We start from the raw sequence: 12611 nt of genomic DNA, 5'->3' as shown, positions 1-12611 counted from the left end.
GTCCCCTGCCTGATACATGGCTCTTCTTGCTCCTGGAGGTGTCAGACGACTACAGAAAGAGACAAATGAACCTGTTCTTACCCCAAACTAATGCGCTGCCCTGCTTCTCTGTCAGGGTCTGCCCTATTCCCAGTTGGAGGAACTTGGAGTGCCGGGGCTGGAGGTGGCACTGCCGGCTCTGTGACATGACTGGTCCCTGCGCTGGCCCAGCACTTCGTGCCAGCTCGCCTGGGGAGGCAGCTTCTAATGGGGTGGCCTGGGAGGCTCTGCCTGGCTATTAAGGGAGGTAAGTGCTTCTGTGTGAGCTGTGCCAAGCTCCTGTCTGCACACTGGAGGCAGAGGTTTTCTCCCAGCTCCCTCCCCACTGCCTTTTGATGGCACATTATCTCCATTCGGCTCCTCATCAAAAGCTCTCTGTCAATCCCTCCTTTGGAGGAGGGCTGCAGGAGCTTCCTTTCCTTCATGCTAATGTCTCATGTGAGTCTTCCCTTCCTGTCTCCCTTCTCCCTTCCCTTTCTCAGCCCTGAGCCATCTCACCCTATTTTGGTCCATTTTGCTTTTCTTCCTTGCAGACACCCCAGTGCTGAGCCCATGCTCAGCTCCTCATGCCCAGGAACAAAATGCACACAAAGCTGAGGCATGAGGGAGCCAGAACGGAGCTAGGCAAGGAGCCATGCTCCTCCTGAGCTCCCCAGCCCTGCTAACCCTCCCCTTCCCAGCCACCTTGCCCCAGGATGCTGCCCCCAGCACGTTGTTTAACCTCCCTGCACTGGCCCAAGCAGCTCAGTGCTGGACAGCATAGCTGATTGAGACATCAGTAAAGCCACCGTTGTCCCCAGCCCATCGTTGCCTCCAGCCCATCGTTGCCCCACAGCATGTCTGCTCAGGGTTGAGCTAACTCAGTTTAGACCCAGCGAGGGCAACTCTGACCTTCCCCATCTCCCTTGTTTTGCTCCTCATAAACTCCACTTTCCCACTGTCTTTCAGGCCACGTATGAGCATCAGTTATCTCAGAAGATGCTGGGGATGAGGGGCACAGTCTCAGCCGCATCCTAAGCAGGGACATGCAGCATCCTCTGAACACCCCACAGCGTGTTGTGCTGCAGGTTTGTCCTCGCAGCCCTGCTCCTCGCCATCAAACACCAGAGCCACATTATCCAGTGAAGGAAACAGCCACTAAGGAGCTAAGTCTGCACAGCAGGGATATGCACCTTCCTTAACTCACTGACATGAAGGCCACAGGAGAAAATTAGTTCATCTCACCTGACCTCCCGGGTTGCACAGGCCATTATGTCCCTCCGTTACCCTTCTATTGAGCCCAATAACTCGTGCTTGACTGAATCATCTTTCAGCAAGGCAGCCAGCCGTGCTCTGCAGATAACAAGCGACAGAGGAGCCGCCACTGCTTTTGGCAGTTGTTCCGATGCTTAATCATTTTTTCTATTAAAAATATAAGCCTCATTTCTAATTTGAACGTGGCTGTGCTAAGCTTACAGTCACTGGCTCTAGTTATGGCTTTGCTTGCTGGTTTAGTACCCAGTATCTTCTCTGCTTGGAGGTAATTACCAACGGGAGTCAGGGCATCTTTCCAGCTCCCCTTGAAGCCACTGAAAAGACTATTTTAAGTCTTTATCCTTATGGCAGAAAGGAGAAAGACTTAAAATAGTCCTTTCAGCGGCTGCCTTTGCATCCTTCTTTACTTGCCCTGTTTTTTCAAGGTCCTTCTCAAACTACTCCTCCCATAGCATCCCAGGACTGATCTGCAGGAGGTAAAGTCGTCTCTTTGTTGTACATAGGCAGCATCGGAAGAGCTGGCTCAGTCTTGCTCTGAAAGCCCTAGAATAGTCTTTTTGGCCAGCCTCTCCCAGTACAAACTCACAGGTTGGGTGTCTCCATCCTGCACCCTCCTGCAGGAGGTAACTTCTGTGCTTTCTGCAATTTTGCCATTTTTTCATCAAAACTAAGCCCCGGAGGTGTGTGGCAGCACAGACCTCACACTGCCACCAGCCCAGGCAGCCGCTTTGCTTACCCCAAATGAGAATCACCCCAGAGGTTTGCTGTGATCCACCAGTCACCAGGAGACAGGGAAGTGAGAGAAGGGAATGCAGCCGAATGATGCCTGCAAAGACTATGTGTCACAGCAGCTTTGTGAGATTTTTAATGCCTGTGAAAAAGCCCACCGCTCTTTTTCACCTCTGAACAAAACCCTCAGCATCCTCTGTGGGCCAGTGCAGCAACCCCTGCGCTGCCATGGCAAAAATCATACTCACAAACACTGCCTCAGCAGCTAAAATAGTGAGTGGTGTTTCCTGTCCTCAGTTTGCAGAGGTGAAGGGAGCGATGTTGGTGTGCACAGATTGCTCCAGCAGGGCAAGCCTGGTTTGCAAAAGGCACGTGTCACCTCTGGCACTTACAGCAAGCAGCACCCTGGTGCTGTTGCAGTCCCCATCCCAGCAGAGTTTTGTCAGCTGCTTTGCATTAATGTGAATAGCAGGAGTGGCCACAGTACCAGCTACCTCCGTCCATCTTCTCTTCTCCAAGGGGAGTGCAAGGGTCTGATTTTGGACCCCATTTCACCAGTTATGTTCAATGCAGCAGTCAACGGGATATATGAGAATTCCTCCCTTCCCAGAGGGAAGCAGAAATAAACCCACATGCTGGCCAGCCATGCTCAGCCAGTTCTGACTTGCTTGGCTGGGCAAGGGGAGGAGGAGGACGGATGGGAGGAAGAGCTGGATGACAAAAGCAGAAAGGGAAGCAAGTGTGGAGGCTCATAGGCAATGCCTCCAGGCCTGCTGCCCATGACCTGTTCCACTGCATGGTGCAACGCAGAGTACCAGAGTGTGCTGCTCGCTGGGGTGGGTGAGAACACTGGGGTGATGGGGCTCAACCCAGCACACCCCATCTGGGAAGCCATGTAGGGTGAGGAGGGCACTGAATCACCAGCCTGGTTTCTAAGCCCAGTTGTGTGGCTTTGGGAAATTGCTCCCCAGTCTGTGCCTCAGTTTCCCCTTCTGCCTTTTAATTTAGGCTCTGACCCTCCTGATTCCCACCAAGCTGAGGCTCTTCTTCCTGGCAGGGAGAGGAATGGGAGGTGACAGGGGCTGCCTCGTGTCCCCATCACAGCACAGGAGTCTGGATCCCTGGGTTTTTGTGAACGCAAAGGAGGAAGAGGAGGAAGAAAATAAAAGAGCTTTTGCAGAGGGCAGCTACACCTGGCTGGTGACTTAGGGAAGTCAGACACAGAGGGAAGGGGGAGCAGCTTGCGTCCAAATGCAAAGAGCAGAAACTAATCAGCACTGGAGGACTGAGAGCTAGGAAATCAGCAAGAAGCCAGAAATGTGAGCACAACAGGGAGAGACCCTCGAGGCTACTATCCCCTCTTTGCAAATACACATTCAAAGCCATTGCATATCATCTTTCCAGCAACAGAGCTGCCTGAGAGGCTGTGCAACCACACCACTGACAGGTAATGATGCTGCAGCATGAGGGCAGGGATGCAGAGGTACACACAGGCAGGTTGTCATGCCCTGAACCAATACCTCCACAGAGACACCCACACGGACACCCTTCTGCCCAGCATCCTCCTCTCTGTGCTCAAATACCTGTATAGCACCGGATGCTTTGGACTTTCGCCTCACAGCAGGGATGCGTTTGGGAGCATGAAACACTTCTCTGGGATAAGCACGTGTTGGGACCCACAGACCACACCATCAATGTGTACCCCTGCCATCATTGGCAAGGATTCAGGAAGGCAGCTGTTCCCCAAAAAGTGAACAGCACTATGTCAGCTCCAAAGGCAACAACACATGACAAATCCCAGCCCGTTTGCCAAACACACAATGTATTTCACAGCTACCTGGCTCCAGCCGCCTGAGTCCCCAGGCACTGGCTGGGACCAATGCAGGTTGCACAGCATCCAGGAAGCAGCCAAAAGGCAGAAAGCTGCCTGCGGCTGCCCTCTGCTTTCTTCCCTGACGGAGAGGACAGGCCACTGCACCCGCAACACATGACAGACAACATACACCATACACAGCTACTCCACATGGGACGTGTACAAAGTTACACACACTATAAGGCTGTGGCAAGCTAAAAAACATGTGGGGTTGGGAGCGCTCAGAACAAGGCAGTCCAAAGTGTGCAAAATTACAGGACCAAGGTCTCAGCTCTGGCTCCTTCCCTGCAGTTTCCTGGCATGGACCCACTGGGTGATCTCCTGGCCTCCAGACATGGACAGCAGCATCCATCTCCTTTCCCTACACATTCAAGCTCAGCCTAGCAGGACATCAGGCTTCCACTGTGGGCCTGGCTTTGGTCCAGTCCTGGTTTCATGGTCACTCTGTCATGGAATCATGGAGTGGTTTGGGTTGGAAGAGACCTTAAACATCACCTAGTCCCAATCTCCTGCCGCAGGGACTTCCACTAGACCAGGTTGCTCAAAGTCACATCCAACCTGCATTATCCTCTACATCTCTCTCAGCTGGGGCAAACTGCTGCACTGGGGAGCCACTGCTGGTCTCTACTGCACGAGGTTCTACATGGGCTCTTTTGAGCTCTGGCTCTTCATATCCCTACGATGAGACCAGATTTCCCATACTATTCGGCACAGCGGGTTGTCATTGTTCACTTGCTTTTGGCAAACACCCAGCACCCTTTTCCCTTCCCTGCATCACCAGCAGCCAGGCTGCTCAGTCTGGTACCCTATGAACCAGTGGGGAGAGGGATGAATGGCCTGCTGTTAGCCACATCCACTCAGCAGCCTGTGCACAGCTCCTGTCGGTGCAGGGAAGACCATCCAGGAGAGAAAAGAAGTAGCCGTTGCCCTAGGGATGGTATCATAAACCATGTTAATAAGGCATTTTGCTCCCCCTCCCCATCACCCCAACTCATGCAAACACTGTCTTGTTTAGCTGGCAACAAACGATAAAGACCCCCAGGGAGCACAGGAGGGGGAGAAAAGGGACATCTGTTTAGAGCATTTCTACTGCGTGGCTCTCCCAGGCTATTTCTATCTCTTCTTGTCAAAATTTATCAACTGCGTAATTGTTTAAACAGCATTAAACTGCTTGGAGCAAGAGCAACTGGAAATTGTCCTGCAATTGCCTCTGGTACTGATGCTGACAGCTCAGGAAGGGACTGAGGAGAGAAGGGTCCATTGGGCATGGGAACCCTCTGACTCCTTTTCCGGGGGGGGGAAGGGGGGGGGGGAGAGGGGAGACACTACCCTGTCCTGCTAAAGGGAGGAAAATAATCTCACTGTTTCCAGTGCCCTTCCCTGCTTTCCAGACCCAAGACTCTCCTCCCTCTCTTCTCCTCTCCTCCCTGCCCTGACCTGCTGTTAGCACACATTTTCTCTGCTAAATTATTTACAGCAGATGCACCAGCTCACGAAACCATAGCTAATGACAATGCCTTTCATGCTGAAGTACACTGGATCCTGCCCTGACCCTGCTGAGCCCTTGGCTGGGACCTCGTTGCCTGCCCGGGCCCTGACACTGTTCCCAGCTGCTGCTGGCAGTTTTGGAGAGGGATGGAGAAGCACTGGGAGCTGGGAAAAGGATTCGTTGCTGAATGCCATTTCTCCCTCCAGGCAGGGGAGAGGGGGACACAGAGGATCCACATTGTGGGGTCTCCCCATCCCTTGGGCAGACTACCTGGCTTGGGTCCCTGCAGACACGGGTGACACTGGCAGGGTTTCTTCTTCCAGCAGTCTGGAAGGCAGACCGTGATATTCTTCAAGTGCCACAGACATGTGGAGCTATGGGTGGAGAAGCAAAAGCAGCATCCAAAGGGAAGCACCAATCCCTTTGCTCCCTTGCTCCATTGCTGCAGAGACAGGAGGTGGCTGCATCCTGGCTGGTCCCTTCTTTCTCAGCACCCTCAGAGCTGGGGACCCACCGCTGGCAGGAGGCTCACACCAAGTATTTTGATGAGGGGCACTTAGGAGCAGCCGAGATAAAATCCTTCCTGGCTCAGAGGCCGGTGCAATCAGATCACCAGTGTGTGTCCCCTCCACTCCCTGCAGCAAGCACAGTCCCAGTCCTCCACTGTCCCCCAGCCAAGGAGGCTTTGTCCTCAGAACCCCAATTCCCAGCACTTTGGATGGAGCAGGGGCTGTGGGAAGCTGTTCAGGCTGGACTTGGGCTTCTTTAATTATGGGTTGGTTTTACTGTGTTAAAGAGGATAAACAAACTTCAGGACAGGCTTTGCTGTCATGTGCCTGAGACACGGGACGCTGGTGCTGCACGCAGCCTTCGGCTTTCATGCTAGGAGAGGACAGGGAGAGTTTCCCAGGAAGCTGCCAAGCCCCAGAACAGTTTTTCCTCTTCTCCTTCAACTCAGCAGCCGCTGGGACAGTTCATCCCATGAGCTTGGCCCCAGCCTTGCTGCAGGAGGGGATGCACAGGGAGCCTCTGGCCTCATTTCACATGTAGGTCCAAAGCCTGGGACACGGCTGGCTGCTCATCAAGAGGGTTCTTGCACCTCATCACCTGTTCCTTTATGGATGCTCCATCCCTGGCTGTGGCTGGTCACTGTCAACCCCAGAATTTCCCATCTCCACTCTGTAAAGTGGGATGGCAAGAAGGTGACCGCCTTCTCTGCTCTTTGGTGCCTGCATGCCATGCGATGCTTCTGCCACGAGTCAGATGAAGCTGTGACCTCTCCATAGCACCCAACCCAACATGAGCTCAACAGTTGATGGGGTCAAGTGTGAGGCCACATCCCTTCAGACACCAGTGGAGACTCAACATGGGATCCCACACGCACTGGCCACCTCCCAGGCTTGCTCTTCCCTCAAGCGGAGGCTCTGTGGGCCACAGCATCATTAAGGTGAGGGCAGAGCCACCAGCACTAATAAATGCCACGTGCCGCTTCTCTCGCTCCTTGCTGCCCCTAGCTCCCCCATGCAAAAAGGGGGGCCACAAGGATGGGAGAGGGGATATTTTTATTGTTTCTGACACCGGCTGCCCCAGATTATCATGTTTTACATAGCGAGCCAAAGAAGCATCACTTTGCTATGCTGCAGCTGGGCTGGCTGCCCAGCCCTGCAAGGGGAAGGATGGGAGGAACGCAGCAGGGCTCGGGTGCGTGCACGGGTGGGTGCAAGCGTGTGAGTTCCCTGCACACGCACAGGGCACAGCTTCATTCAGCCCTTCCCGCTCCAGCACGGCAGCGTGCGTCCTGCTGGATGGGGCAGAAAGGTCGCCCGCTGCCTGCAAACGTGTTTGTTTTTCTAGCCGGGCTCCTAATTCGATTAGGACTAATTGCATTTGGGAGCGTGGTGGGGGTTTTTGGTGGGATTTTGTTCATTTTTTTGTTTGTTTGTTTGTTTTTTGGCTTTCTCCTTAAAAAGCTGGGATGGAAATTTGCATATTGTTAACCAGCATGCCTTTCCAGCCTCCCAGCCGGGCCAAGACCCGAAATCTGGGCACAGGCAGCAAAGTTTGTCTGTTGAGTTTTCCCAGCCGCAAGCAAACAGCTCGGCACGGAAAGGCAGAGACTGGAAAGCCTGCATGCCTCATGACACAAAGCCGAATTTTGATGAACGAAGCACTCCTGCAATCTAATTGACCTTGTCTATAACTTCCCTTTCTGTGGCTCTTAGGAACCAAGGGGGTGATGCTCGGCTGTGAAGCATCCCAGTGCTATTGAACCTACCCAGGCATGTGGGGAAAAAAAAACCACATCCATAACAATAAACCCAAGAGCTTTGGGCTGTGTCTCCCAATGCTGAGCATCAGCACCCACATACTTACATTTATTAGCTCCATCCCTGACACAGATTTGGTCCAGGTTAATGTAGTACTGCCCCAAGCATTGCTTGGGCACAGCTTTGGGGCTGACCTTGCATAGGGCTGTCTCTGAGGGGTAGGAGCACATTTGGAGGGTGAGCAGGATGAATTACAGGGGTGGGTACTGTTCCCTGCCAGCTGGCACTAGTGCCAGGGAACGGCTGCAGTCATGTTTAACTTGCTGCTCTAGAAATAACCTCAGTTTACATGGCCGCGGGAAGGGATTGGATAAGTTCAGAGGGGAAAAATCCATCAAAAGGGCTTTTTGTTAAAAAAACCCAAGCCCTGCGTCACAGATCGCTGGACACGAGCAGGGAAATATCTGCACGTGCTGACCCCGAGCCTGTGCTTCTCCATCAGCACCCATGCCAGCAGCAGGACCAATGGCCTGACTGGGGCACCCTGCTTCAAGGCACAGGCATCCTCACCGATGGCTGCCAGAGCCAGCCAAACCTTTGTTTTCCTGACATAGCGTGTCAGCAGTGCCCTCCTGCAGTTTTTCCCACATAACCAATGTGTGGAAGCAGGCAGGCAGACAACATTCCCTGGCACTGCCATTGTTCCTCCAGTGTTCACTGTTCAGCCAGCGCCCAGCATGAGATGCTCACACCTTCACGGGTGCTGCGTCCTCCTTTTGGAGAGCCAAAGGTGCATGTCTTACATTAAGAGGTTGTTACCTTCTTTGTGCATGCTTTATTTTGGATGGGTGAAAAAGAAGAGTAGTTATAAAACCAGCAAAAAAACAGCGATGCAAACTGCAGTCCAACCCTCTGGTTGCAGCTGGAGCCCAGCTGGGAGGAAAGGGACTTCTAAGGCAGAGAAAAGGGAGGCTCTGATTATTTATTAGTGGCCGATGTTTGATTGCTTGCTAATCAGGCCAGAGAACACACTTGGGCTCTCCCGGCCTCCCTGCTCACATGTGGTTCCTGTTGCTTTGCCCCTTCCCCCCTCCCTCTTCTCTGGTTTTGCTTTGTTTGTTTTTCTGTTAATTTGGTTGTTTTTCCATGTCGTTTTCCGTCAAACCGCATGTTTTTTCCCCTTTCTCTCTCCAGCCACTGCAGTGACAGACATGGAGGAAGGAGGCCAACCCAGAGTAGCTTGCCCTCTGCCAGTCCCTTTCCCATTGTCTCCTGAGAGGCAGCAATGCCCATGGGGCAGGGAGGAGACTGCACCAGGCTATGTGCACCCATGCCACCGCTCCGTTGCCTGCATCCAGACCTGCATCCCTGGTGCCAGAGAGGATTTTGTCTCCCATACAGACCCCATCAGTGCTTGAACCCCAGCCTTCTTGTTAGGCAGCGGGCAGAGCAATGGGGTCAGCAGCACAGTGCTTGGGCATCCCCAAAGCTGAGTGGAGGGATGAATGGAGAGATGCAAACTGGCAGAGCCACTGGTCCAGGATGGCGATAAGCAGGTTAGAAAGGGACGGTGGGATAGGAGTTGAAGGATGAACGCCTGCCGTGGCTGCCTCCCTCCCTCCCCTCTTTGCACACAAGGCCTCCCTGCTCCCATGTGCGTTCTCCGGCTTCTGGCAGCCTTTCTGCCGTGCGTTTCCACTCCTCTCTGGCCCATTAGCAGTATTTTTATAACATTCTGTAACACACGGAGCCGTGTGCCAAACCTCAAGAGTGCATTATTTCCCAACGTCTTTGTTATATCCACCCCCAGGCCCTCCGGCTGCATGTTTCCAAATGCAGAACTGTGGCTTGCAGGGGCAAGCCGGGAGCCCAGCGCCACACTCCTGGTACCCGAAGCCTTCTCCTACCTCCTGCCTGCTCTTGGTGCTCAGCCCTGGGCTGCAGAGGGATACCCAGTATGCCAAAACCTCTGGCCCCATTGCCTGCTGTTTCTGGGCACACCTGGGCATTTGCTGATCTCCAGGCTGCAGGGCATGCTATCCATTGGAAATAAACACAGAGCATCCTGGTTGCTCTCCTGTGCTTCACTTCATGCTTAGTTGCCTGACAAAGGGAGGCAGAGCAACAGGTTGCTGCTGTAAGTCCCATGGAAGAGTTTTCCCTGGAGAACTGTCGCCTTCTCCTGAACTGGTTTGTGCTTGGGATGACCCACTCCCTGGAAATGAGTGATCTGGTACTCTTAAGGATAAGCAAGCCCATGGCGCCCTTCCTACTCTCCAAGGTGGGCTCTCTGTCTGTCAGTCACCCTATCCCTGGATGCACACTGTCCCCCCCACCGCATGTGCGCTGGTATCCCCATCCCAGCAGGAGATGAGACAGCCTGGCTACCCTCAGCCTCTGCCCCATGATGTGGACGTGGATATCAAACCCCATCACAAGGACCAATTGAGCTATCCATGTCCTTCAGCCTGCCTGCTGAAGCCACCCATGAGACATCTTTACGCAGTCTGTGCCTTTTGCTCCATTGCATAGTATTCTGGTCCCTCCACTGTGAAATCCCCATCCTAGAGGGATACCCCCAGGTCCTCCACAGCCACTGGCACATCCCACCAGAGCTCCCTGGTCCTCATGGTCCAGAGCCATTACGGGAAACACCACTGAGAGCAGCCCAAAGGCTAATGTTGAAGCTCCTCTATCCCTCCTAGCAGCTCCCCTTTCAGCACAATCTGATCCCCTTTAGCCGTTTCCTAAGCGATGTTCCAACTCTTGTATTAATCCACATTTTCTCTGGTTTAACTCATAATTTCCCAAGTGGCACCATAGCAAATACTTCACTGAAGTCAAGACAGATTACAGTGACTGCATTTCTGGGCTTAGAAAATCAGTTCCCTTATCAAAGAGAGCTATCAGGCTAATCTGCTGCAGTATTTCCCTGGCAAGTCCCTCTTGTATTTTTCCCCCATTCTCCATTTGCCTCCAAGTCTTTAATTGCTCCCTCTTCCAAGCGCACCCCATGGCCCCGCTGTGCTGTGGGGTCAGGCTGTCTGACCAGGGTTTTTCCTTCTCTCAGACACAGAAGACATATCACCTCTCCCACCACCACTGACCTCTCAGCTGCTAATGAGCTCTGCTAATGAACAGGAGGTGTCCTCACCTGGGGATGAGGTGTTCACAAGCCTTCAATGCATTTTTTTCTTTGAGGAAGGACCATCTCCAGGTTTTATCCTCCTTCTCCTCCTGCAGCCTGCACTGCCCTCGCTCTCAGCATCACTGCTCAGACCTGGCGGGGTTCATTCTGTGTCGGTCTGTGCTGAGCTTACCTTTAATCTCCCCTGAAACCTGGCTGCAGGGCCAGCTCCACTCTTCTCTCCTCATTTGCTCTACATTTATATGGCTAACCCCCCTTTTCATTTCCTCTGCAAGGTCTCGCTCAGCTTGACTCCTGGCAGATCTCCCTTCATCCCTGTGCTTTCTGATCCCTGCGATGGAGCTTGCTTTGCTAATTGACACCTTTCCTGGTCCACATCACTTCTCTGCTCCCTTCCCATAGGCTTCCCGTGGCGTTGTCTGCCCAGGAGCACCCATCCACACTTGAGGGGATGCTCCAGGTACCATTGTTTATTTAATAAGATCCCCAGCACTTCTCTGTGTGCAGCCTCCAACCCCTCACTTCTGCTGCCCTCATCTTTTTTGTTGCCCCAGTAAGAGATGAAAATGCAGGCACAGGCCTGTTTTCATTTAACTTCCCATACAATTGAAACAAAATGAGCACAAGGTCCCTCAAATCCGAGGCTTGATCTCCCAGTGCACTCATCTGCAGCAGGGATGCTACCAGAAGGCCATGCTGCAAGCCTCCCACAAGCCACCCATCTCCATCATGGTGCCCATGCCCATCCACTCCTGGGATGCTCCTAAAAGCACTTCTCTACAGCAGCCTGCTCACCTTCAGGGAATCAGTCATGCCCCACAGAGACATGGAAGTTGCGGGGGGGAGGATGTTCAGGCAGGGTGGCAGCGCTGGGAAATGAAATCTCACATAGAACATTAAATTAAAATCCAGGCAATTAAATTAATTACCACTAAAAGCGTCTCACCTGATTAGTTCCTTGCATACTTAATTGCATTAACAACACCAGGCATTCACTTATTTATTTCTTTATCTCTCTCTCGGGGCTGGTGGCCCCTGCAGTGTCCAACCGGGCTCTTCAGCTGCTCAGTACTCAGGGGGACTGTGAGCCTCCAGCAAATGGGAACACGTGGTAATAGGAAACAGCAGGATTTGGGCTCTAACACTGAGCAATTCCCACGGGTCCCTGAGCGGATTGACAGGGATTACCATTAGTGAGGTGCTTAGCAGATGGAAGAGCCATTGCAAAGTCAGGGTGATGCCACAGCTGCAGAGGAAGCAGTTGGAGGCTGCAAGCCCTTCCCTGTCCCCTTGTTTCTTCCATACCTGGACTGCAGACCCCCTCTGCACTGGCATAGTGTGGGACCTCTCCCCACATGGGATCTGGTGAGTGTGTGCCCAAGCACAGGAGCTGAATAGAACTACCTGTGAACACCTCCTCATCCCCACAGCATTGTTAAGATACCTCTAACTCACCTACCACTGCCTCTTTGTCTGCTATGCTCCCAACCTTGACATCTATTCATTGCCATAACCCTTGCCCTATGATGACTGCTCCCCCTTCACGTGCTTCTCACATTGCCTTTCAGCTTCTTCCAGCACCCCTTCCCCTAGGACCACGTGCCAGGAACCCACCCAGAAGACCCTAAACCATGAACTGGACACTGGAGCAGCCCTGATACTTGGATTTCTTCAGTCAGGTGCAACGAGCCACTACTGCCTGGTTTGCAGGGCTTATGCAGGCCATGGCTGGTGCTCCTGTGACCTTCAGGCCCTGGACCATGGTCTAGGATGGAAACGCTGCCCTGGCTCTGATGCGAGGTGTGGAAGGTG

The 12611-nt window shown here is 53.0% G+C and overlaps 1 protein-coding gene across 1 annotated transcript in view; it reads right to left on the bottom strand.

Annotated features, from left to right (window-relative positions):
- The window catches only part of CNTFR (ciliary neurotrophic factor receptor), a gene marked incomplete at its 3' end in the record, with an annotated part of 205837 nt that overhangs the window by 43911 nt on the left and 149315 nt on the right, over positions 1 to 12611 (bottom strand). The window lies entirely within an intron of this gene.

Source organism: Psittacula echo (assembly GCF_963264785.1).
Source record: "Psittacula echo genome assembly, chromosome: Z".
Lineage (NCBI taxonomy): Eukaryota > Metazoa > Chordata > Aves > Psittaciformes > Psittacidae > Psittacula > Psittacula echo.
The sequence above is the reverse complement of the archived record's forward strand: the minus strand, read 5'-3'. Positions and strand labels throughout refer to the sequence as shown.